Source organism: Tupaia chinensis, unplaced genomic scaffold (assembly GCF_000334495.1).
Source record: "Tupaia chinensis unplaced genomic scaffold, TupChi_1.0 Scaffold000098_1, whole genome shotgun sequence".
NCBI classification, from domain to species: Eukaryota; Metazoa; Chordata; class Mammalia; order Scandentia; family Tupaiidae; genus Tupaia; species Tupaia belangeri.
In genome coordinates this window covers 437,359-464,372 of record NW_006159560.1, presented here as the reverse complement: position 1 = coordinate 464,372, position 27,014 = coordinate 437,359, and the positions used below count along the sequence as shown (strand labels likewise).

The 27,014-nt window shown below is 36.4% G+C and overlaps 2 pseudogenes; both read right to left on the bottom strand.

Annotated features, from left to right (window-relative positions):
- Positions 1 to 15,663, bottom strand: part of LOC102501467 (non-POU domain-containing octamer-binding protein-like) — a 106,740-nt pseudogene extending 91,077 nt beyond the window's left edge.
- A 7,346-nt stretch (positions 15,664 to 23,009) lies between these two features.
- On the bottom strand, positions 23,010 to 24,221 carry LOC102501055 (dnaJ homolog subfamily A member 1 pseudogene; annotated as a pseudogene).
- Positions 24,222 to 27,014: the final 2,793 nt, after the last annotated feature.

Sequence of the window (27,014 nt, the reverse complement as noted above, 5' to 3'; positions counted from 1 at the left end):
AGCAGGAAAGCCCTCTCCCCATTCCAAGCCTCCTGGAAACCCTACATTGGGTTTGTTTCTATGTAGCTTTGTCTTTCAAGAATGTCATGTAAAGGAAATCATGCCATATATAGCCTTATTTATTTATTTTTTTGGCCATGTATAGTCTTTTGAGTCCGGCTTCTTTATAACATAACACATGTGCGAATCATCCACCTTGTACCAACAGTTTCTTCTTTTTATTTACTGAGTATTATTCCATCATATGGCTGCACCTTTGTTTGTTTATCCAGACCCTAGCTAAGGGACATTAGGGTTGTTTCTGGTTTTTGGATAGTTATAAAGAAAACTGCTATAAGCATTTGTGCAGAGTTTTTATGTGAATTTAAGTTTTCATTTCTCTTGGGTAAACACCTAAGAGTCAGGTTACTCTTTCCTTTCTCTCTTTCTCTCTTTCTTTCCTTCTCTCTCTCTCTCTCTTTCTTTCTCTTCCTTCCTTCTCTCCTTCCTTCCTTCCTTCCTTCCTTCCTTCCTTCCTTCCTTCCTTCCTTCCTTCCTTCCTTCCTTTCTTCCTTCCCTCCCTCCCTCCCTCCCTCTCTCTCTCTTTTGAGAGAGATTTTTGCTTTAGGGCACGTGTGCTCACCGGAGGTACAGAGAGATAGAAAGCAAGAAATCACTCCCCAGGGTTATGACCACACCACAGGGGGATGGCCACAATGCAGTTCCTTCTCCTCTAGGGACTTTGGGAACACACACACATGCACTTGTGCCTGGCATGAGTTTCAAGTCACTGGCTCCAGAACTTGAATCAGGGTTGGCCATGTGGGAGTCCAGCGGTGTAACCATTATACCATCTGCTGGTCCCCAGATTACTCTTACTGTAAACATATTTCCCTTTTTAAGAAAGTACTAACCTGTTTATGAAACTTACCTTACCATTTTGCATTAACATTTGCGAGTTCAATTGCTCATATTCTTACCAGCATTTAAAAAATGTTTTTAGCCATTTTAATGGGTGTTCAGTCATATCTCATTGTGATTTGAATGTGTTTCCCTAATCACAGGTTATGTTGAACATTTTTGCATATATTCACTTGCAATCTGTGTATTTTCTTTGGTGAAGTATCTGCTTATTTGCTTCATTGGATTATTTACACTCTCATTATTGAATTTGAGGGGATATTTTTATATTGTGTATATACGCTATGTTTTTCCATCAGATATTTGTACTGAAAATGTTTTCTCCAAGCGTGTGGCTAACCTTTTTATTTTCTCCATAGTGTCTTTTCATAGCAGTTCTTAATGTTTATGGAATTCAATTTGTCTTTTTTTTTTTTTTCCTTTTCGTTTGTGCTTTTGGTGTCATGCTTGAGAAATTTTTGGCTAATTCAATTTTGTAAAAAAATTTTCCCATTTTCTTTGGAAAGTTTTATGGTTTTACATGTAGGTAGATGATCCATTTTGAGTTGTTATTTTTGTGTGAGGTACAAGTTATGGAATAAGGTACTCTTTTTTTTTTTAATGAATAGCTAATTGTTTTGGGGCCATTTGTTGAAAGGACTGTCTTTTTTCTATTCAATTGTTTCTGTACCTTTATTGAAAATCAATTGGGACCAGCAGTTAGCATAATGGCTATGTCGCTGGACTCCCATGTAGTCGACCTTGGTTCATGTCCCAGACCCAGTGGCTTAAAACTCATGCCGGGCGCATGTGCGTTCGTGCCCAAGATCCTGAGAGGACAATGGAGGAGAAGGGATTGAGGCGTGGCCATCCCCCCTGGGGGGGGTGATCTTTTCTCGCTGTCTCTCTGTCTCTCTCTGTCTGTCTCTGTGTGGCCAGCGCACGTGCCCTATAGCAAAAACCTCTCCAAAAAAAAAAAAAGAAAATCAATTGACCATATAAGTGTGGGTCTATATCTGGACTGTGTATTCTGTTCCACTAATCTATATGTCTGTCTTTTCTCCATTACCACACTCTCTTGACTACTGGAGTTTTAGAGAAAGTCTAGAAATAGGGCAGTGTTTTTTTTCTAAGTTCTTTTTTCTTCTTCTTCTTTCTTTCTTCCTTCCTTCCTTCCTTTTTTCTTCCTTCTTTCCTTTTTTCCTTTCTTTTTCATTCTTTCTTTCTTTTGCCAGTGGGTATATGTGCTTGTCAGAGAGAGAGAAACAGAATGCACCCCCGATGGGGCATGGTCACACCACAATCCTTTTTCTGTCATTTCTCCTTCCTATCAGGATATCAGGCATACCAGCACATATGCCTGTTGTGTTTTTCAAACTTCCAGGGCTGGGATGTGAACCTTGGTCAGCCATGTGAGATCCAGCTCCCTCACCTGCTGAGCTACAGGGTCAGTCCTGTTTTTACAAAAATATTTTTGTTATTTTAATGTCTTTGCCTTTTCATACAGATTTTTGAGTTAGCTTGATGATTTCCAAAAACAGTCTTGCTGGATTCATATTGGAATTCTGTCAAATTGCTATGCCATTTGGGAGGAAACTGACACCTTAACATTATGCCTTTAATTTTATTACCAATTACAATGACGGAGTATATATAAACAATCTAAAGAAAGGAAGATATATTTCTCAAAGTGTGGTTGCTAAGTAGGAAATTGTGAATACTTCTGTTTCCCAAGCTTTCATATTGTATAAAATATCAACAAAACAATACTGCCTTATTGAGTTGGCTGGAAGAAAGGAATCATGTGTGTTGATCTAGAGAGAACAATATTTGAGTCTTGTTATAGTCTCCTCTAACTTTTCTAGTTTCCCCTTCTGTATGACTGAAATATCTGTATCTGCCAAGTTTGATTTACATATCATTTGTAGGTCTTTAGGGAATCTAGTAAGTTGTTTTTAAAAAATCATCGCTTCTTAAAGTATGTTTTAAAAACAAAATATCTCCTTCTCCTAAAACCTAAACTTGGGGCTCTTTTAGGAAACAAATCTAGTTTATTATTAGTATGATTATCTTTTTTAAAACACAGAGTAGGCAAACAGGGAGTGAATTTAATGCAGGACTCTAACACCAAATACGTCAGTGTTTCTTGAGTCTGCTCGATTTTTCGTGCCAGCTCTAGCTAATTACTTAACATTTTCTTAAGGTCTACGCATAGTTACTAATTGATCACTGAAAAAGGCAGGAGAAATCTATTAGGAAGAGTGGCTTTCTTCATCATTGGTAACTGAGACTTTTGCCACCTTTATCTCTGGGCTTCAGTCTTCCTTTCTGTGGTGCATGCCCCACATTCAACTTCCAGTCCTCTGCCACTTGCCAGCTCCAGTTTTTAACCTTCCACAGCCTATTGCTGGCTGCTTGGCAGAATGTCAAGCCTGTCCAAGCAGGACGTCAGACCAGTCCAGATTAAACTAGCTTGATCTAAGAAACAAGCCAGTGCAAAACAGCAAGCTCCTCGTTAATTTTAATTAACAGTTCCAAACAGAGTTGCACAACAAGGTCATTTCCCCTAAATGAATTATTAGAGATAATAATAAGGAATAGACTTCTCCAAGCAGTATTTTTAAACCCTAGGAGTTGGGAAACACTGTTCAAGAAAATATCTCTCTTTCCAAGTCAGTTCACTTACATGAAGTTGAGGTAAATATGAGGGGACTTCAAAAGTTATGAAAAAATCAAATTAAATACAAGTTTATTTTGATGTAAATTATCTTTGAAATCCATGCATACTTTTTTTCATTGACTTTTACATTTTTAATTTTATTACTATTTTGGAATTTGCTATAGGGCACATGCACTCACCAGAGAGAGGGAGAGAAGGAGGGCAAGTGAGAAAGGAAACAACCAGGTCTGGGACTCAGACCATGGTAGGCCATGTGGGAGTCCAGTGCCTTAACCAACACAGTACCTGCTGGCCCCTGCATTGACTTTATTCATTTTTAATTATTATTTATTTATATAATTTAATTTTTTCATTTATTATTATTTTAATTTGCTATAGGGCACATGTTCTCAACAGAGAGAGACAGAGAAAGAGCGAGAACATGAGAAATTGAGCTGCCAGGTTGAACCACGGTAAGCCATGTGGGAGTCTAGCACCTTAACCACCCTGCCACCTGCTGGACCCTTACATTGATTTTTTTAAAGCTCTTTCATGTCCCTTAAAACCATTGAAGTTATCACCTATACCTGTCATTTCCCTCCCTTTTCTGTGCTTTACATTGCAAAATTAGAAATCTTTTAGGGAATGATGTAGTATGATATTTTCTCATCTGTTAGAAAAACAGTGAGTAGAAAAATATTAATAGAATTAGAAATTATTTTTTTCTTATAAACTGAGAGTAACTGAGATCGTCCAGGGCACTTTAAACAGTGTCCTGGCGGGACCAGCAGTTAGCGTAATGGCTATGTCACTGGACTCCCCCATAGTTGACTGTGGTCCGAGTCCTGGACCTGGTGGCTTAAACTCACGCCAGGTGAGTGTGTGTGCGTGCCCAAGATCCTGAGAGGAGAATGGAGGAGAAGGGATTACGGCGTGGCCATCCCCCCTGGGGGGTGATTTCTCACTTTCTATCTCTCTGCCTCTCTCTGTCTGGTGAGCGCACACGCCCTATAGCGAAAACCTCTCAAAAAAACCCAAAAAACAAAAAACAAAACAGTGTCCTGGCACAGTGGTAACATGTGGCTCAAACAAAGCTGGATTTATATGGATGGGATCGGTCCCCTGATGGACCTGTGTGCACTGAGGATGGACACCCATGACCCTGGCTGGTCTGGAAGGCTTTGAGATCATGGTGTGAACCTGTCAACAGTGCTGTCTTTCTTTCTGTTCCTTATTGTCATGGGAAAAAATGTGTAAAAGTAAAATAAAATAAGTATTAAACAGTGTCCTTTCTAAGTGTTCACTTGTTCATTTATCTTTACTGACTTTGGTTTGTAAAGAATGAACTGGGCATGGGGCCAGCAGGTGGTGTGATGATTAAGGCTCTGTTCTCCTGCATGCCCAATCATGGTTTGAGTCCTGGACCTAGTAGCTTGCTTTCTCACCTTCTCTATCTCTTTCATTCTCACTCTCTCTTCTTCTCTTTCTCTGGTAAGTGCACATGACCTGCAGCAAATTAAAGAAATAATAATAATAAATAAAATTAAAATTAATAATTCTTTCAAAAAAGGAATTGGGCACATTTGTTATAAATCAGGTCCTTTGTTTGTTTAGTTTAGTTTTTTGCTTAGTTTGACTTTCACATACTTATGTATAATATCATAATCTCCTTAAAGGTGAACAATAATGTTTTTATGAAAAACCTTTAATTTATGATAAAATGTATGGAGAATAATATTTGTGTAAGCATTTGTGATCTCATGTTCTTTGAAATACTATCCAAACATTCAAATAATATTATCAGATTAAAAAATGCTCAAAAAGTTAACTCAGGCACATAAATATAAATATCATACTAGATTGACAGTTTTTCAAACATCTTTATGAACTGCCAGAAAGTATTTATAATTCCTAATCATGTATAAATGACTATAACTATGCCCGAAAACTGTTGGCTTTTTTGGCAGTCTGATAGGTTAGTGAAGAGATCAAAGCTCTTAGCTTAAAAGTTTATCCAAGAAACTCAGTTAGATTCAGAGTTACTGTAACAATTCTTTTGAAAACTCAAAATACTGCCAAAAGAAGTTGAAGCCGCTGACCTAGCAGCCTGAGTCTGAAAGAGAGGAGCACTAAAAGCTGTAGGGGTTGAACTGAACATATGGTATCAGGTTACTATTAATCTGGAGAAACAGACCATCAGCAAAATGAAAAAAGAATCTCTTACTGCAGTAATTTGTCAAGCCTTTGAGTTTTATCCTCACTCTTGCTTTCTGATTTGTCTTCTGGTGTTTGCTTTACCGTCATGTAGAGATAATGGATTTCATAATGAATGGATTCCCCATGCAAATGCTTACACAGAGGTTTCCACCAATAAATTGCCAGTTTCCACTTGATGCTGACATACAGGTGTAGTATATCTATGGATAAAGCTCTTCATATGTAATATTTTAATGTATGAAATACGTATATTTCTACATGTGTTAGGTACTGAATATATTATATGTTATCTATATATTTTATGTATGTATATAAAATCAGTCAATTCTTTTTCCTTTTTTTAGAAAACACATTTATTTATTAATTTATCTATTGTGATTTTGGGGCCACCACGTCTGGTACTTGAACCTCAGTCAGCCATGTTGGAGTCTAGTGCCTCAACCACCCTGCCACTGATCAGCCCCTTTTTATTTTTTAAGTTCATGTTTGACTTATTAAATAATTTGCTTGAGATAAGTTATTGTAGTTTATGCATACTGTAGGGGGTTAAGTTTAGGTACAGTTTGGTGATCATGCTTGTTTTACTGTGCAAATTAACTACGCATGTGTAAGAACAAGTTGACTGTATTGTCTGGTCTTTTTAGTTCACTGATTCAACTTTTTGGGTGACTTTTTGATATACATGGATATATAAAGATATAAGGAGAAAAAGAATGATTTGTTAGTCTGATTTTGGAACAAGATGACTTATGGAGAAAAAAGGACTAAATTTTATTAGGAACAAAATAATGTTATGGTTGGTTAATGGGATTAAAAAGTAGTTTATGTTCGTATCTATAGTTTTGCTCTCTTAATAGTATCTTTTAAAAATAATTATTTATTTAATTTTATTAACTATTATTATTTAATTTGCTATTGGACAAATATACTTATGAGAGAGAGAAAGAGAGAGAGAGAGAAAGAAAGCAGGCCGGCAGGTCCAGGACTTAAACTACAGTTGACCATGCAGGAGTCCGGATGACTTAATCACCATCTATTAACTACTATTATTTAATTTGCTATTGGACAAAGAGAGAGAGAAAGAGAGAGAGAGAGAAAGAAAGCAGGCCGGCAGGTCCAGGACTTAAACTACAGTTGACCATGCAGGAGTCCGGATGACTTAATCACCATCTCACCTGTTGGCCTTTAAGAGTATCTTTTAATGAATTAAACTCTTAGTTATAATATAGTAGAATTTATTAATCAAAAAAATAATCAAATCAAACCAACAGATAAATTTATCCCAACACTTTCAAACATCGATTAATGAAAGTGGGGTTAACTCGTAGCTCTATAGAGATACTTTTATTTGTATGTGGTGCATTACAGCCTGGAAATACATGCCCGTTCTCTAAACCATCATAGTACTTAATATCTACATACCCTAGACTATGTTGGAACACATCATTTTTGTGTTTATGCTCCCCTTTGTGTTTCCAGTAATTGGCTCAGTGCTTGGCACATTGTAAGAAGTCCTTATCTAACTGGCCACTGAACAAGGTAGCAAGCGGAATGAGCAATGAGTTGTTGGAAGTGACTGAGATAGGACATGTTTCAGACACCAGGAGCTACAATTCTTGAGAGACAATGCTAAGGTCTACTCTCCCAGCAAGACTTCCATAAAAATAAAGAAAATTAAGCTTTTTGCTTTAATTGCGTATAGCTACAATTCTCTCCACAATTCTCATAGGTATATACATCTCAGAATCTATGTTGCAAATCTATTATAAACATAAATTTCCTGTTATTTATTCTGTCTTAAATTATGGTTTTAGAAAATGTGAAAATTTTAAGCAGGAGACTATATAATGTAAGAGTACATTCCTCTTGAGTAAACAGAAAAAACATCAGGATTAAGAAAAAATATTGTTAAATTCAAGAGAAAAGAACCATATGGAAAAGGAAAACAATCTAACAATTTATGATTTGGAAGTATTACATGCACATGGAAAATGTAGTTGCTTAATTAATAGGTAAATGGAAATATTAAATAGTGGAAGAAAATCTGAAGAAAACTGAGTTGATGCAGTAAAGAATAAATATATTCATCCATTTTTCAGAGATTAAAAAAAATATATATGAGCATACATGACACATCCATGAGATTAACCTATATGAAATAGGGTTATGTTTTTTTGGAGAGGTTTTTTACTATAGAGTGCATGTACTCACCAGAAAGACAGAGAGAGACAGAGAGACAGAAAATGAGATATCACTGTGCCCCGCCCCAGGGGGGGTGGCCACACTGCAATCCCTTCTCTTCTATTCTCCTCTTGGGATCTTGGGCACTCACATGCATGCATCCAACATGAGTTTAAGCCACCAGATCTTGGACTGGAACTGCAGTCGATTACATGGGAGTTCAGCAATATAGCCATTACGCCAACTGCTGGTCCTGAAATGGGGTTCTGTAAATAAAAAAATAGCAAGGATGACTCAAGAGCAAAGGCCAAAGAAAAATACCATCTGAAAAAAGAATGGTTTCAGCCTCTAAAGCTATAATGTACATTGAAGTACAGGTTAACTTTAGGAAAATAGAACTACATTGAGAAATTCTTATATAATCCTTAAAAATCCAGCATTGGGGTCAGCAGTTGGCATGGTGATTAAGGAGCTTGACTCCCACATGGCAGATTGTGGTCCAAGTCCTAGGCCTGGTGGCTTGCTTTCTCACTTTCCCTCTCTCTAGTCAAATTAAAAAATAATGATAATAGGGACCAGCAGTTAGCGTAATGGCTATGTCGCTGGACTCCCACGTAGTCGACCATGGTTCACGTCCTGGACCTGGTGGCTTAAACTCATGCCAGGCGCCTGTGCGTGCATGCCCAAGATCCGAGAGGAGAATGGAGGAGAAGGGATTGCAGCGTGGCCATCTCCTCTGGGGGGTGATTTCTCGCTTTCTATCTCTCTGTCTGTCTCTGTCTGTCTGGCGAGCGCATGTGCCCTATAGCAAAAACCTCTCCAAAAAAAAAAAAGGATAATAAATTAAATTAAACACTTTTTTCCTTTAAAAAATCCAGCTTCATATAAACATAAAGAAAAATTAAGACCTCTCCCCTCCCCAAGTGTTAACATAGGTTTCCTAAATTCCTGACAAAGGGCATGGATTGTCTTTTAATTTCTTCACATTAAATGTAGAATATAAAGAAAGAGATTAATGGCCAAGATCACAGAGATGCTAGAGTCTGACTGCCTGGTTTCAAAAACCTAGCTCTGTTGAATATTCTTTTAAGCTTAATGTTCATCAACAGTACAATTCAGATAAGTATACTTTCATATGGTTATTGTTAGAATTAAATGAGTTAACATATTTAAGGAACTTAGAAGAGTACCTGAAACATAGTAAACAAAATATAATTTCTTATTCTCTTTTCCCCACATTTTCCTCCTCTTCCTTCTTCACTTCCTTTTCCACCTTCATCTTCTCTTTCTTTTCTTCCTCTTCTTATATTATTTTTCTTGTTCTTTATCAAAATAATTTTATACCTAGCTAAGTTATTAATGTACGAATGAAGACAACAGAAAGACATTCCTTGATATGTATGGATTTTAAATATGCTGCCCAGGGAACTAGAATAAAAATTTGAAAACCTGAGTTATAGCAACTCAAGTTGAATCAAAGACCTGAATTTTTAAAGAAGTAAATTTTGACTACAAAGAGCCACTATTATAAATGATTAATAAAATATATTAATAACTTAGTGTAATAATCTTTAAAGTACCACCTAGTTACAAAATTTGGCTTCTCTTTAAAATAAATGATCTTATTCTGTTAAAAAAAAAAACTTTTTAAAAATTTGCCAGTATGCAAGTGCATTCACTAGGGAGAGGCAGAGAGAGAAGAAGAGGAAGAAATCATCCTTCCACAGAGGCATGGTGACACTACATTCTCCTCCATTTATTTATCTTGTTGAGATTGTGGCACACACATATACATGTGCCCAGTCTCTTTTTCAAGTTACCAGGGCTGGGATTCAAACCATGTGGTTGGCCATGTGAGATCAGTCTCCCTTAAGCAGTAGGCCACAGGGGAAGCCCATTTAACACAAGAAAGAAGGAAGAATACAGGGTTAATAAGCTAAGTTAAATTAAAATCTAGAAATTTGGGAGTATTCAAAAGCAAAGACACAAGCATTTTATTTTCCATCATGGTAGTTAATAAATGTTTATCATTTACTCCTCTGATTTGTTTAATATACTTTTTTTCTTTCTTTCTTTTTTTGGAGAGGTTTTTACTTTAGAGCATGTGAGCTTTCCAGAAAGACAGAGAGAGACAGAGAGACAGAAAGCGAGAAATCACTCCCTAGGGGGAATGGCCACGCTGCAATTTCTTCTCCTCCATTCTCTGCTTAGGATTTTGGGCACGCATGCACATGTGCCCAGCATAAGTTTAAGCCACCGGGTCCGGGACTTGAACTGCAGTTGACTACATGGGAGTCCAGCGACATAGCCATTACTCTAACTGTTGGTCCCTGCTTAATATACTTTTAACAGTATCTTTGAAAACTGTGGTGTGGAAATATTGCATGTGTATGGAAAACTTAGTGTTTATTTAATAGGTAATGGTGGAGTTACATAATAGGGAAGAACACTGTGGAAATAAAAGGTCAATCTGTGATCTCTTCTTTCCAAACTGCAACAAATTAAAAAAAAAAAAAAGCAAAAAACCAAAAAAACAAAAAACCCCAAAAAACCCTTCAAAATCTCGAAACCCAAAACTGTAGTCAGAAAACAGAGATAGGAAAAAAGTAGCAAGCAAGTATTTAGAAAGAACAAAAATTATATATACAAAAGCATGTTAGAAACATGACCAAATATTAGATGAACACATGTTTATTAGTTAATTACTCCTGATGAAAGGGGAAATCCAGTAATATGATACTTGTAGTTGCTTTATCTAAAATACATATATTTAAAATATTGGTAAATCAAGGCAAGATAAATACAAATAATAAGGAATTAATATTAGATAAAGGGAAATTGGACCAGGTTTATGGCATAGAGGCAGTGCACTACTCAAGAGAAGCTGGATCCCACTTGGTTTGCATCCCTATCTGGGACAGCGTGAAACACGCCAGATGTGTGTGCAAGTGTCCAAGTTCCAATGGAATGGAAGACAGGACTAAGGAGATCATGGTGTGACCAGACCCTCAGGAGGGTACTCCTTTTTCTGTTTGTCACTCTCATGTGCATGCACATGCACTCTATTGTAAATTTAAAAATAAAATTTTAAATTAAGGACCAGCAGTTGTGTAATGGCTCTGTCGCTGGACTCCCATGTTGTTGACTGCGGTTCAAGTCCTGGACCCAGTGGCTTAAACTCACACCGGGCATACGTGCATGCATGCCCAAGGTCCTGAGAGGAGAATGGAGGAGAAAGGATTGTGGTATGGTCACACACACCCCGGGGCGGGGGGTGATTTCTCACTTTCTGTCCCTCTGTCTCTCTCTGTCTTTCTAGCGAGCGCATGTGCCCTATAGCAAAAACCTCTCTAAAAAAAAGGTACTACTAATAAAATAAAATTTAAAATTAAAAATAAAAACAAATGCAGATTTTAAGGCAAACATGAAATACTATAAAGAGGGTCATTTTAATCAAAAGATGGTAAAATCAGTAATAATTACATTATTCAAAAATCCTCATATATTATATTAATAATAATATTATACTGATGGAGAAAGTGAAAATATTTGAAATTTCCAAAAAACTGTAGAAAAATGTAGTTACTGTGAAAAATTTTAACTACTACAAAAAATTATTCAGAATATAAAAACTTAATTTTAACATCATTAAAAATGAAATTAAAATGAGACATCTTTTTCTAACAAATAAATACAAGATTTTCAAAAATAGCCAATGTTAACAACTATGTGTTGAGAAGATTTCATGGCTGATGGATGGTAGTGATATAATTTGTAAATTGGTCATATCTTTTAAGAGTTTTAATAAGCCCATATTCTTTTTCAGAGTATTTTTACCTCTCAGAAACAGATTAGACAGAAATTTATATTTGTGCCCACTGACTGCAGAATTCTCAAATTAAAAACAATGTAACATATTCACTAGTAAAATGGTTAGATAAATTACTTTTGTAATTTATTAAAACAGTACATTTGAAAATATCTATTTTTCGAAGTATATATATTTATTTTTTTTGGAGAGATTTTTTGCTATAGGGCGCGTGCGCTCGCCAGACAGACAGAGAGAGACATAGAGACAGAAAGCAAGAAATCACCCCCCGGGGGGATGACCACGCCACAATCCCTTCTCCTCCATTCTCCTCTTGGGTTCTTGGGCACACATGCACATGCGCCCGGCGTGAGTTTTAAGCTACCAGGTCCAGGAAGCGAACCGCGGTTGACTACATGGGAGTCCAGAGACATAGCCATTATGCTAACTGCTGGTCCCCCAAAGAATATTTGATGATATGAAAAAGGAATATAATTTTTGTAGAATATTTATTGGTGCAAGGAAAAACAACATATATTATTATAATGAAAGTGTACAATTCAATAAAATATCATAGTACATTATTTGGTAAAGATATAGAAGTGTATAAATGTATAGAAAATATTGAAGAGTGGCCCTATACCCTTGTGATTAGAGGAACTGGATCCTACATGGCTGGTCACATTTTAAATACTGACCCCCGTGGCTCAAAAACATGTATGTGGCCTAAATCCTAACAAGAAAGAGAAATGGAAGACAAGGGACTCAACATGATCATGACCCATTGGAGGGTGATTACTATTTCTCTCTCTTTTTTTTAAGTGCACATACCTTCTGATAATTTTTTTAAAAAATGAGACAACGTGTAAAAATTAATATGACTAAATGTTAACAATATTTACGCCTGAGTAGCATTACAGGTAATTTTTCATGTTCTTTTTTGTATATCGTCTAACTTTTAAATTAAGGATGTATAAAGGAAAAAAAAAAAAAAGAAAAACACATAAAAGAGAAGGGGAGACTTGCCAGTAGATCAATAGATAGAATAGAAGGTTTGAAAAATACTTTCTGAAATGCCCTTTTATTTTTTGTTTTGAAAGAAGTAATATATTACTCTAATTATCTTCTTCTAAAACCCTATGTATGATTGAAAAATTGGAACATCATCAAATAATTGCAAGTTTCTCTATGTTATTAATAAATATGAATATCTGTATAGAACCCTATAGATTGGTAAATACTTTTATAGTCATTTACCTTGTTCAACTTTCATAACAATTTTCTGAGGAAGATGATATACCATTATTCTCAGTCTACATATGACTAAAGCCCAGAGAGATGAAAGTTACTTGTCTAAGAACACCAGGTCAAATCCTGACCTCTTTCTAGCACTTAATTAGCACTACTTCTACAGAGTGCTATTTGAAAGTAAAGCCTGGTGTTCTGACTAGGTATCTCCTCTTTTCAAGCTATTTTAGGCTCCTGGTGTCACATGGCATTGTCACTATGCTGATAAAACCTAAAATACAGGGAGATTCATTCTCTCTCTAGCAGTAATATGTTACAAAAAGCTAAGCTAACTTAATGAAACAAAATTACAGTTACCATGAAAAATTTATAGGGGCCAGCAGGTAACATGGCTGTTAAGGTGCTGGATTCCCACATGGCCAACTCTGGCTCAAGTCTTGGCTCTGGTGGCTTGTTTTTGCACTTTTCCTCTCTCTCTCTGTCTTTTTCTGGTGAGCATATGTGCCCCATAGCAAAACTTAAAAAAACAAAATAATAATAAATACAATTTTAAAAATTATAATCATTTTATTTTCATTGGGTTATCAATTTTGAGGCACAGAATATTCTTTGATTATGAATTTGCAACTACATATGATCTTGATGTCTATTCATGGGCCACAAGTCACATCGGATGATTTATACTTTTGTGACTGAATTTAACCTTCAATGTATTTGAGACTTTGGATTATTATACATGTAAAACTCACTTGGGTATTAATGGGAGTGTCACTGGGTATTGAAACAGAGTACATTCAGCATTTTGTCTGGGCTAGAAGTCAATCAGAATGCAATCATTCATTAAGACTCCTGCAAGAAATAGCCTCTGTAGTCTGCCAACATTCATCAAGCTAAGGGCCAGGAAATGTGAGTGCCAGGGGCAGATCTGAGAGACAGCACAAAAGTCAGCTCGTCTCAATTACAACGCAGCAACGGATTTCTTCCTTGGAACGAGGCACGTGCTCAGAAGGGAATCTGAGAGGCAATTCAGTTTTTCATTGAGTTCACTCTCAACAGGAAAACTCTGTAGGAAATAACCTAGGATACTTAGTTTCCTGTTTTTGATTTTCTTGAGAATTTTTGGAATAGAGTGCGTATGTCTTGTTGACTCCAGAAATCTAAGAAGCAAGAATGAAGAGGAGGGACCAGCAGTTAGTGTAATGGCTATGTCCCTGGACTTCCATGTAGTCAGCCACGGTTTGAGTCCCAGACCCAGTGGCTTAAATTCACGCTGGGTGCGTGTGCGTGCGTGCCCAAGATCCCGAGAGGAGAATGGAGGAGAAGGGATTGTGGCGTGGCCATTCCCCCTGGGGGGTGATTTCTCACTTTCTGTCTCTCTGTCTCTCGCTGTCTTTCTGGAGAGCGCACGCCCCTTATAGCAAACCCCCCCCCCCAAAAAAAAAAGAATGAAGAGGAATAGTGGTGTCATGTTGAGGGAGAATACTGAAGTGGTTTACACTTGACAGCTTTTTTAGGAAGACAGTAAATCTCTGCTCAATCTCTGGCTATTCATCTAGGCACATTTTAAATAATTTTTTTTTTTTAATTTCAGTATCCTTATCTGTCTACCCCATAGGATGGTTGCATGAAATATATAAAATGAAGTAAATAAAATAAAAAGCACTATAGGTACAAGGGGGTTTCAAAAAAAGTTCTGGAAAAAATGGAATTAAAGTATGAGCTTATTTTGATGCAAACATTTTTTGGAAATTGAAAGTTTTTTCATAAAAACTGAAAAAAAAAAAAGAATGATAGAGCACACACAAGAGAGAGGCACCCCCCTGCAGGACTCAATCATGCTTCCTCCAGCCCTCCAGCCCACCAGGATCCAGAGCACATGCACACCTGTCTGTTTTCAGGCCAGCAGGGCCAAGGACTCAAACAGTGGTCGACATGTGGGCTTCCAGCTCCATATTCCAGTGCACCACTGACTGCCACAGGGCCTGGGCCATCACAAACCCTCTTGGTATCAATAGGTATTATGAGAAGGCCAAATATCAGTAAGGTTAGAATTATTTCCTCTCATTTGGTGTTTGGGGGTGGAGAGCTGTCGTCTAAACAGTTGGATAAAAAGTTCAACTTTGGATGCAAATAATAGAGATCCAGAACATAACATACAAATGTCTTAAGAACTCCTTAGAGATTCTTCAACTCCCACAGGTCTCATTACGAGATAAGAACAAGGTGAGCAGGCTTCTCACATATACCTAAGAAGGTATCTGAAGCTCATCTGTCAGCCTAGAGATATCTGGAATAATTACTGAAAACAAATGGTGCTTTGACAAGTCCAAGATGTTTTGACAGTGGAGAAAGTGGCCAGAAGCAGACTTGACTTTTTGTAACATTCATCTTCACAGTTTCCATGTATGTGTGTGTGTGTATGTGTGATGGGATATGGTTGAACTATAAAAACTCAACTGTTTATTTAAATTTCCTCAAAATGAAATGCAAATGTGATATAGTTTCTTATAAAGAAAAACAATGTGAATATGCGAATGCTATCATCAACATGTCAACATGCTTGGTATCTACTCTACCCATGATTCACCATGTATTTGTAAACAGCAAACATACCTGCATCATCCCTGGAAAGGTCATACTGCATGGAGAATTCTAGTTGAGCTCCTGTCATTTCTAACACTATGTGTGAGGAAAGCCCACAGTACAATTCACAATTGGAGTTTCATTTTTCACTCTGAAGGCAATGGCATGCCAGTCTGTATTCTGGTATGCTTAACTCCACAGATGAGGAATTGGAGTCCTGCTTCAAGGGCCAGGCTGGGTGTTACTGTACGGTACATGGCCACAGCGTTACTGAGCAACAAAGTTTGTTTTCCCTGTTGCTGGGATTCCCACTTTGCTCTCACAGGCACATGCTACATACTTGATCTGTGTGGTGTGTTCTAATTCTGTGCAAGGAGGGCTGCTGCCAGCAGCCCAGGCTTGGCGAGGTGGGACTTTGGTTATATAACAAATGTCTCCTATTATAAGGTTAAGGAATAATTTAAATCTACTATAAGATGAGTTTTTACTGATGCTATGGTCCTACTCTTGTTTGCCACCACCTGTTCAAAACTCTCCCATCACTGGCCCCTGTCCCACTGGTCTGTTGGTGTGCTAAATTTTCATCTCTGAGGAGTCTGTGTAAAAGTAAGTGAGAGAGGGTAAAGGGATGACGCATGTGCCAGCAGGGATGGCATTTCTGGAAATGTATTTCAAACTAGTCTGACAGAGGAAGTTGCTTACTGGTTCAGCATGAATGTGACAACATTCTTTAGGACACTAGTCATCTCAGCCCAAAATACACAAATCTACAATCTACAGTCATTTCTGTGTGATGGGATTATGGCTGGAGGACAAAAAAAAATTGGAACTTGATACTATAATACCTAAAAAAAAGTATCATAGAAATGTAAAATTGCCACAATAGTATTCTCATTGCTTTGAAAATACTACTACAAATGCTTTCGTCTGCCCTCAGATTTCTACACTTGTATGGCAATGCTAGAGAATTTGCATGTCTTTTATTCTCTCAACTTCTACTTTTTTTCCAGTGTCTTTTTAGTGTTTTAAAAAATCTTTATGAATACATTTTAGTATGCTAGGAGTAATGAAATTTTGATTTGCTTATGTATTATAAATTAGGAATATAATAAATTTAAAATTAGTAAGGACTACTAGATTCCAGTCACAGGAAGTAATATAAAGCAGAATTCCTTCGTGTGCTCTGTAAATCTTGAGTCTGCTGAACTACTGTGTGCTAGAAAATATGTAACAACTACCTCTAGGGGTGGGGTGGAGTCTTAATTTGTAGTGATTGCTGATTACTATGGTGTAAATATTCCCATTACGGTGGACTTTAAGCTATCAACTTAATATCACTGAACACAAATTTGGAAAAAAAGGTGTACAATTAGATTTAATAAGCTGTTCTAGCTGGCTCCAACATACCATGAGTTCTATATGTTAACAGAAATTTGTGAAGAAAACATTCATAGGTTTGTTTGTTTTTAAAGCTGGACAACACTGGGTGAAGCTAAAAATGTGGGAATTCTTACAATATTTAAAATACTAATTTTAGGGACCAGCAGTTAGCATAATGGCTACGTCGCTGAACTCCCATGTAGCTGACTACAGTTTGAGTCCTGGACCCTGTGGCTTAAACTCACTCTGGGCATGTGTGCGTGCATGCCCAAGATCCCGAGAGGAGAATGGAGGAGAAGGGATTGTGGCATGGCTATCCCCCCTGGGGGGTGATTTCTCACTTTCTATCTCTCTGTCTCTGTCTTTCTGGTGAGCGCACGCGTCCTATAGCAAAAGCCTCTCCAATAATAATAATAATAATAATAATAATAATTTTCATTTAGAAATTCTAAGAAGTGCTTTATGTATTTTTTGACTAAATATTTTAATTGGAGTAGGTATTATATATCTATATAGGCCTATACAGATATATAGATGCATATATTTATACATAGATATTATATATTATATATTATATATCTAGCTCTCTCTTTCTATATATATTTTCAAGACAGATTTTTGCTATAGAGGATGTGTGCTTGCCAGAAAAACAGAGAGAGACAGAGAGACAGAAAGTGAGAAATCACTCCCCAGGGAGGATGGCCATGCTACAATGCCTTCTCCATCATTCTCGTGGGAAATTGGACATGCATGCACACATGCCTGGTGTGAGTTTTAAGCTGCTGGGTTCAGCACGCGAACCATGGTTGACTACGTGGGAGTCCAGCTACATAACCATTATGCCATCTTATGATCCTGGAATATCTACTATATTAACATCTTGTGAAATTACCAGTATTCCAGGAAACACAATTTAGAAAATACTTATGTCAAAATCTTAGTTTTTGTGTTCTTCACCTTTGAAAATTTATAATTCTTTTGAATTATAAGAGTAATATAAACTCAAACTAATGTCAGCAATGCAAAGGAATTTAAAGAAGTTAAATTTTCCATTTTAAATCCCCTTCCCTGAGTTAATCAATACTAAAGTTTTAATGTATGCCACTTCACACTTTTTTTATGGAGAGGTTTTTGCTATAGTGCGCACTCCAGAAAGACAGAGAGACAGAAAGTGAGAAATCACCCTGCATGGCGGTGGCCATGCCACAATCCCTTCTCCTCTATTCTCCTCTTGGGATCTTGGGCCACACACACTTGCACCTGGCATGAGTTTAAGCCACTGAGTCCGGGACTTGAACCATGGTCAATTACATGGGAGTCCAGCAACATAGCCATTACACCAACTGCTGGTCCCACCATTTCATACTTTTAACATAGAAACATACAAAATTCGTATATCTTATACCAATGTAATAGAGGTTCCTTGTTACCTTTGTAGAGAACATGTCTGCAACTTTTAAGTATCATTTTAACCTTCTTAATGTTAAGCACAAAATTAAGCAAAACACACACACACACACACACACACACACACACACACACACACAGGGCTTAGTGCAGTAGCTCTCAAACTTTAACTTGCATCTGAATAACCTGGAGGGATTTTCAAACCACAAATTGCCAGGTCATAGCTTAAGAATTTCTGATTCAGTGGGCTTGGAATGGAGAATGAAAATTTGCATATCTAACAAGTTTCTGGATGATACTAATGTTGTATAACTGGGGCCACAGGCAGAGGACCTCTAGCTTAAAAAATTATCTACAAGATGAGTGTGTTTATAACCGCAACACAGGTGAAGATGTTGGGCTTGGTTGCCACTCCATAAAACCTTTTGTATGTGGCCCGTTTCAATAAATGTCCCTCATTCTCTTCCAAAGAAACGACTATCGTAAGAAGTTTTATCGTAATCGCTTCCTTGTGTTGCTTTGTAATGTTATTGCCCAAGTGGGAATCCTTAGAAGCTATAACCTATACAGGCCTCTGTACATTTTTTCCCATTTTTAAAGGGTTGAAGAATTCTGGTCACTTAGCCTACATCGTTTCCATAATCTGGGTCTCACTGATTTCATTCTCAGAATCCAGTGTAACACTGTCATTTGTCCTGCTTTTTCTTCTCTTCAAATTGGCAGCTGGATCCAAAACCTTGATTAGGCTCACATCTAATAACTTTGGCAAGAGTACAGGTGGTTTTGAGGTTTTTTTGTTTGTTTGTTTGTTTGTTTTTACGAGGAGACACATTATGTCCAGATTTTGTTCTATTTTAAAATCAGTTTTATTGAGTTATACTTTATATGTAATGAAATCCACACACTTTAAATGTAATATGTCATGAGTTTTGATGAATATATGTGGTCAGAAAAGTCACCATGATGGTTCAGAACATTGCCATTACTCCAATGTTTCTGTGGGCCTCTTCACAGTCAAACTCCTTGGCCTAGTCACCTGTTGCTGAAAAACACTGATATGCTTTATATCACTACAATTTTGCTTTTTCTAAAATAAATGAATTCATACGGTATATAGTCTTTTGTGTCTGGCTTCATTCACTTTGCATAATACTTTGAGGTTCACTTCTGTTTCTGTGGGAATGTGTGGTTTATTGCTTTTTAATTGCTGCATAGTATTCCATCAAGGACAGTATTACCTTAATACCAAAATCAGACAAAGATTTTATGGAAAAAAAAAAAAGAAAACTACAGACTAATAATAACTCTTATGAACATAAATGTGAAAACTCTCAACAAGATACTAGAAAATCAAATTCAACAACACATAAAAAGAATTATACACCACAACTAACCGGGATTTATCTTAAGTATGCAAGGTTGTTTCAACATTCAAAAATTGATGAATATAATCCATCACATCAATAGGCTAAAGAATAAGCACATGATCATATCATATCACCAGATGCAAAAAAGGCATTTGACAAAATCTAATAGTCATAATAAAAACTCTCAGCAAATCAGGAATAGGGTGAAGCATCTTCACCTTGATAAATGACACCTATTAAAAAATACCCTAAGAACTAGCAGGTGGCCTAACGGTTATGTTGCTGGACTCCCATGTAGTCAACTGTGGTTCAAGTCCTGGACCCAGCAGCTTAAAACTCATGCTGGCTGCTTGTGCGTGTGTGCCCAAAATCCTGAGAGGAGAGTGGAGAAGGGATTGCAGCATGGCCATCCCCTCTGGTGGGTGATTTCTCACTTTTTGTCTTGTCTGTCTCTCTCTGTGTGAGCTCATGTGACCTATAGAAAAATCTCTCTCCCTCCACCAAAAAAAAAAAAAAAAAAAAAAAAAAAAAAAAAAACCTCTCTCTCTTCGGGGGGAGAGGAAAATGGTGAGAAACTAGATGCTTTCCTGAAGGATGAAAAAAAAAACAAAAACAAAAACAAAAAAACGGATATCCCCTTTTACCACTGCTTTTTAGCATCACACTGGAAATCCAAGCTAAAGCAATAATTAAAAGAGAGTTTAAATGTCATGAATTTATATGTATCTGTCTTGTTACTGAAGTTCAAAATTTCCATCGTCGGATTGTGGGCTCTTTGACGTGGCTGTTGAGTTTTTGTTTTTTTGTTTGATTTTCAATGGCCTCAACAGTTTTTAATAGGTTCCATTCCATCTGGTATGCCAAGATTTTCTGTACTTATTTTATTCATTTTCTTTCCCAGACCAGAACTAATTGTGCCTCCAGGAAACACTTTCCCCTGACTTCCATGTTTGTTAAGAGAGAGTATTTCAAACCACAAGGGGGTCTGTATTGATGCTTATTACTGTTGGATTGATCATTGTTTCTAGGCCTTTTTAGTGTATAGAGTTATGACACACACGTACCTTAAAATATATCTCAGATGTTCAATGATATTTCTAACTTCAATTCAGAACTACAGAATTTTTACTTAACCTAGTCTGTATTACACTGTGTCCTTTCTTACATTCTAAGAATCTTGCCAAGTCACAGGAAATGGTACAATTAATATATTCTGAAATTTCTTTTGTTTTACTCTACCGTATGCATATGGGGGGGGCTTCAAAAAGTTCACGGAAAATGCACATTATGAAAAAACTATGCATAGATTTTAAATGGGTTTTTGCACCAAAACAAACTATAATTTCATTTTTTTCACAAACTTTTTGAACTATTTAAAACAATATTACAACCACTCATTATAATTAATAAAAATGGTTAAAATGTTTGTATATGTTCTTCCCCCTTTCTTTTTATAGTTATAATACATCTACATATGAGATTCTACACTCTATTCTAAACCTGATTTAGAATTACATTTATATGCCTTTATATTTTCTTCTTACTGACAGTTCTTTTGTAAATGTCTCTAATTATTTTGGTTGCTTTAAGTTATTTTCTAGTAGATTTCTCATGAAGGGTTCATTGCGACAGTATTTCCTGGATTTGTGCATGTTGATAATGGCTAGTGCTCTTCATTCTTACAGACCTGCTTCACTGAGTAGAAAATACTTGGTTCACAGTTTGTTCTTTGAACATACTAAATATATTACTTGGGAACCAGCAGTTAGCATAATGGCTATGTCGCTGGACTCCCACGTAGTCGACCACGGTTTGTGTCCTGGACACGGTGGCTTAAAACTCACGCCGGGCACGTGTGCGTGCGTGCCAATCCCAAGAGGAGAATGGAGGAGAAGGGATTGCGGCATGACCATCCACCCTGGGGAGTGATTTCTCGCTTTCTGTTTCTATGTCTCTCTCTGTCTGCCTGGCGAGTGCATGTGCCCTGTAGCGAAAACCTCTCCAAATGTATACATATATATATATTACTTAATTTTCTCTCTTATTTATTTTATTTTTATTCAGTTTGCTAGAGGGTGCGTGTGTTGGCCAGTGAGAGGGAAAGGGAAAAAGCACTCCAAATGGAGTGTGGTCACATCACAATCCCTTCTCCTCTATTTCTCCATCTTGTTGGGATTTTAACCTCGCTTGCATATAGGACCAGCATGTTCTTCAACTTGCCAGGGCCAGGATTCAAATCACGTGGTCAGTCATGGGAGATCTGGTTCCCTTAACCACTGGGTTGGCTCATATTACACAGTGTATTTATCCAAACTCTTTAGCTTTAACATGGCTCTTTGTACTTACACTCTATTGAAGGATGCAGAACCCTCCCTAGATCCAGCTGCTTTCTCAGACTGGCCTGCCAAAGCTGAAGGTGACTATTTCTCATTGTCCTTCTCTTAGCTCAGTCAGTTAGGTGCACTCCTGCTTTCCCCTACTTTCTCTGATGTAAGTTTCAATAACATTTAGGTCTGTGGCTGTTGTTAGTATTGTCTCTGTTTGTATTTGGGGGTTCATCGATACCCTGTTATCAATTTTTATTGTGAATATTTTCGTTTTGTTCTGTAGTTGCTTGGACTGTTTTATGTGAGATTTCAGGAAGATTTAAAAGCTGTATTGCTGCCATCATCTTCCCAGAATGCATTTTCTCTTTCTTAAAAAAGTATGGCTATTTTTCAGGTCAGTGTATATAAAACTCATTCTTTTTAATAGTTGGGTAACATTTAGATTTAAAACATAATTTATTTAGCCACTTTCTTTTATAGTAACTTTTCTCATATGTACACCGTACATTTTTTTTTCCCATTGGACACATGCACTCACCAGAGAGACAGAAAGAGGGAAAGCAAGAAATCACCCTCTGGGGGGATGGCCATGCCGCAATTCTTTCTCCTTCATTCTCCTCTTGGGATTTTTGGGAACACATGTGCACATGCCTAGCATGATTTTCAAGCCACTGGGTATGGAACTTGAACAGCAGTTAGCCATGTGGGAGTTCAGTTCGTTAACCATCACTCCACCTGTGGGCCCCTGATCATTTTCTTCATGGTTTCTGAGCTTCGAAATGCTCTTTTTAACTTATCTGCCTTTCCCAGGTTACATAAATATTCTTTTAAGTTCTCTAGTAATGTGTTTTAACATTTAGGTTTTAGTATTTGTATTTATTCTTCATCTAACTTATAAAACACTAATATAATTGATTAAAAACAAATAGTGAGCACATTATGATTATAGTTCTTCACTCATTAACTGCTACATGTAAAATGCCAGCAGTGAGTGTTATTTGCTGGACCCATGAAGAGGTCTGACAACCACCTCAGGGATGATGTTTTCATCCTCATACGCTTCTCCATATACGCTTCTCCGTCTTTCCTTATTTGGATGAAAGTCCACCAATTCTACTTTGTCTATTTCATCAGTTTCTTCAAGACTTCCTTCCTTTTAGGTAAAAATTTTTCTAGCAATGAGAGTTTATTGAGAGACAGAAAGTCATTCTCAGGGAAATTTACTTTAAATTTGATGATTTCAACTCTTTTCATATGGTCTACTATAAATTTGCATGCCTTCATTTAACACACACTTGATTTCTCCATGCTTGACGATCTGACCTGGATGAGAGGCAATGACTATGGTTTGGTTGTCAAGAGTAGATATTGACTTTTGGAAGCCACACAATACTTCAACCAGCTATATATCCACACACATGTAAAGGTCTTCCCCTCATGAAGACAAACAGCGTAATCTTTCTGGATCTAGTACAATGATAATATCTCCCCTAACTCCAGTCCTGGTTTCTCAGTTTCCTTCACCATGGAATATTATCTTCTGGCCATCCCTGGTTTCTCAGTCTCCTTCACCATGGAATATTATCTTCTGGTCGTCTTTCATGCCTTTGTCAATATGAACTTCTACAATCTTCTCTCAAACTATCTAAATTTGCTGAACCATTCCAGGTCCTATATGATGAATTCTTACTTGCATTCCAGTACCTCAGCAACTGAGACAGTGTTCCACTGCTCCATTCTTAGCACCTCAGCTTTCACATTTGTCACAAATTGCTTTCTTTTGCAAAGCCAGTTTTCTTGTTGCACCATTATATAAATCTTCTAAGGTAACCGATAGCTGATGCACAACAGTTTTACCTCTTACTTTCTGCATCCTTCCTACTACTCCAAAAAACATATCAAAGATGTTCACTGGGGAGCCAAAACCAACATCTGCTCCACCCTCTTTAAGTGCCTGATCAACTTATTTGTCATATAATTTCCTTTTCTTCACATCAGAGAGAACTTTATAAATTTGAGAAATCTGTTTAAACTTTTAACCTTCATCTATACTCTTATCTGGATGGTACTTAAAGCCAGGTTCCTATAAGCCTTTTTTTTTTTTCTCTCTGGGTGGCGTTGTTTTTGGCTTCCAAAACATCACAGTAAGTAGTTTTTTTCACCATTGTCTACAGTCAGTGAGCAACAGGAGTAGGGGAGCAGGAAGGTGTGTGTAGTTATGCACAGGTTAGGCAGACGTCACTTTTCAGCTTCTGATCAAGCATTCTGGAAAGTTCCCTTAATATTAAGCTTTCAATGTAATGTGTCATTGATTTCCTTGTCTGGTATCAAATCTGATATAATTTTATTTTGTTGCTTGGTGGAGCAAACTATGCTGAGCAGATAGTCAAAAAAATCCAAAGTTATTTCTTCATGGATAGTGAATAAATTTTCCTGTATTTTCACTATCAATATTCATTCAATATCAATCAGTATTGACTACTGGATATTCCATATGATATTCAATGCATAAAATTTATTTTATGAAATGTATAATAAAAGCATATTTATTATATATAAAATTTTAATGTACTTGGTTCTGTTTATAGCATCTATATTTTATTTTACTATTCCTATATCAACACATTCTATTTCAAATTTATAGTAATTTGATGATAATTCATCCCATATAGTAGGACAAGCATTCTTGTATTATTTTACTTTAAATTTTTAGTCAGTGTCAATTTTTTATAATTATCTTTGTGTATAAATTTCATGATATAACTTTTTCATTATGAAACTACCTCATTACAATATATTTAGAAATACATTAAATTTATATATTAATATGGAGGGACTGACATTTATATGGTATTGTCTTTGTATCCAGGAATATGCTACCACTCCAAAGTCTTTCAGGTCTCAATTTTATGATTACGCGTATATATAAGCAAACATAGACTATATATATTTTTCCCTTATGTCCATGGAATGCTTTAAAAAGTTTTCATGTACTCAGTCAAAAGAAAAAGTTTACCCTGTGAAAAGCAGAGAGGTTTCTCAGGATATGTTTTCTAAATGTTATAAAATAAAAATAGAAAATAACAATAAAAAATTATGCAGAATAATTTTTGTATATTGGCAATGAAGGTAAAAATTGGCTTAACAACTTGGAAAACTGACAAATTATAAACTGAACACTGAACATAAAAACTGAACACTGAACATCAATAACCCAACAATTTCACAACTAGGTGTAAACCCTATGTGTAAGTGTATATAAAAGCACAATATGAGAATGTTCCTAGTAGTACTATATATAGCAGAGTCAAACTAGAAAAAAAATCCTTCAATAATCAACTGAATAAATAAATTTTAGACTATTCAAAGAAGAGAATAACATATACAATGATGAGAAAAAAATCTATTGTTAGATGGGAAAATATAGTTAAATCCCTTAATATTAAATTTTTTAAAAAACTTGATCAAAAAAGAGTAGATATTATATAAGGTAACTTGCATAAAGTTCAAAAATAGAAAAAACTGAGCCAGCTGGTGGCATGGTGGTTAAAGCAACTGGATCCAAGAAGGCCAACTGTGCAGCTCGAGTCCTGGATCAGGTGACTTGAAAAATACATTGGGCAGGTGTATGTGCATGCCCAAAATCTCCAGAGAAGAATGAAAGAGAAGGGATTGTAGCATGGCCATCCATCCTGAGGAGTGATTTATTACTTTCTCTTTCTCTGTCTATGTCTTTCTCTGGTGAGTGTGCGTGCCCTGTGCCAAACTAAAGAAAAAAAAAAGAAAAGAAAAAAACTAATCCATGGAAGTTGAGATGGCAGTATCCTTGGGGGAAACAGAGACTGGAAGACCACTTTAGTGATGATGGTGTTCTTTGTTGAAACTTTGTGAAAATTTGTCAAGCTATACATTTATGATTTATGCACTGTCTTATATGCATGTTACACTCTAATAATGAAGTCAGTTAGAAATGTGTCCAGGATGTTATCATTAGATGTATTTATTTCCTAAAGAAGCAAACAAGCAAAAAATCACTCCTAAACCCACACAACCAAAGAAACACATATATCAATTTCAGTACACAATAAATATTTTTTTACAGATGGAAATAGAAGGTTTTGCTGTTATTCATCATTTTATTTAACTTCATTCTTTTTGTAATCAAAATAGGTTTTGACAAATGGCTCTAGAAGAATTATGTTGAGAAAGGATGAATATTAATTCAGAGGACCTAAGTGTCTGATCTTTCAGAGTTATCAGATTGACTCAGTAGCATGTAATGGTGTCCATAAAACTGAATTTCTGACCGCCTCCCTTTCTGTGGGTTGGCTTTTTATTTATTGTTTCCTTTGCTGTGTGGAAGCTCTACAGCTTCATGTAACCTGATTTGTATGTTTGTATTTATTGGTATTATTTCCCTTGCTTAAGGGGTCTTAATTAAGAAATTGTTTGTAAAACTGAAGTTTCTCATTTATTTATACCTGTAAGTTATTGTTATAAATATCACCTGTATTTTTGATACATGTGAAATTGCAACTGAGATTTTTTTTTTTGCTAATGTTTTCTGAGTGAACCCCATAAAGTGTTTGTAAAAAATAATTATGAAATCTTTGCCTACTCCAATATCACCAAGTGTTTCTCCTCTTTTTTTCCCTAAAGTAGTTTTATGATTTGGGGCTTTAAGTCTTTAATCTATTTTGTATTAATTTTTTTGTGAATGGTGAGAGATAGGGGTCTAGTTTAACTTTTCTGCAGCTGGATATCCAGTTTTTCCAGCACCATTTGTTAAAAAGATTCTTTATTGGATTGTCTTGTGACCTTTGTCAAAAATAAGCTGCATATCTGTTGTAGGGTTTGTTTACTGATTATCTATTCCATTGGTCTATGTGTTTGTTTTTATGCCAGCATCATACTGTTTTGGTTGCCAAGGATAAGATAATGTCATAAGATAATGAGAT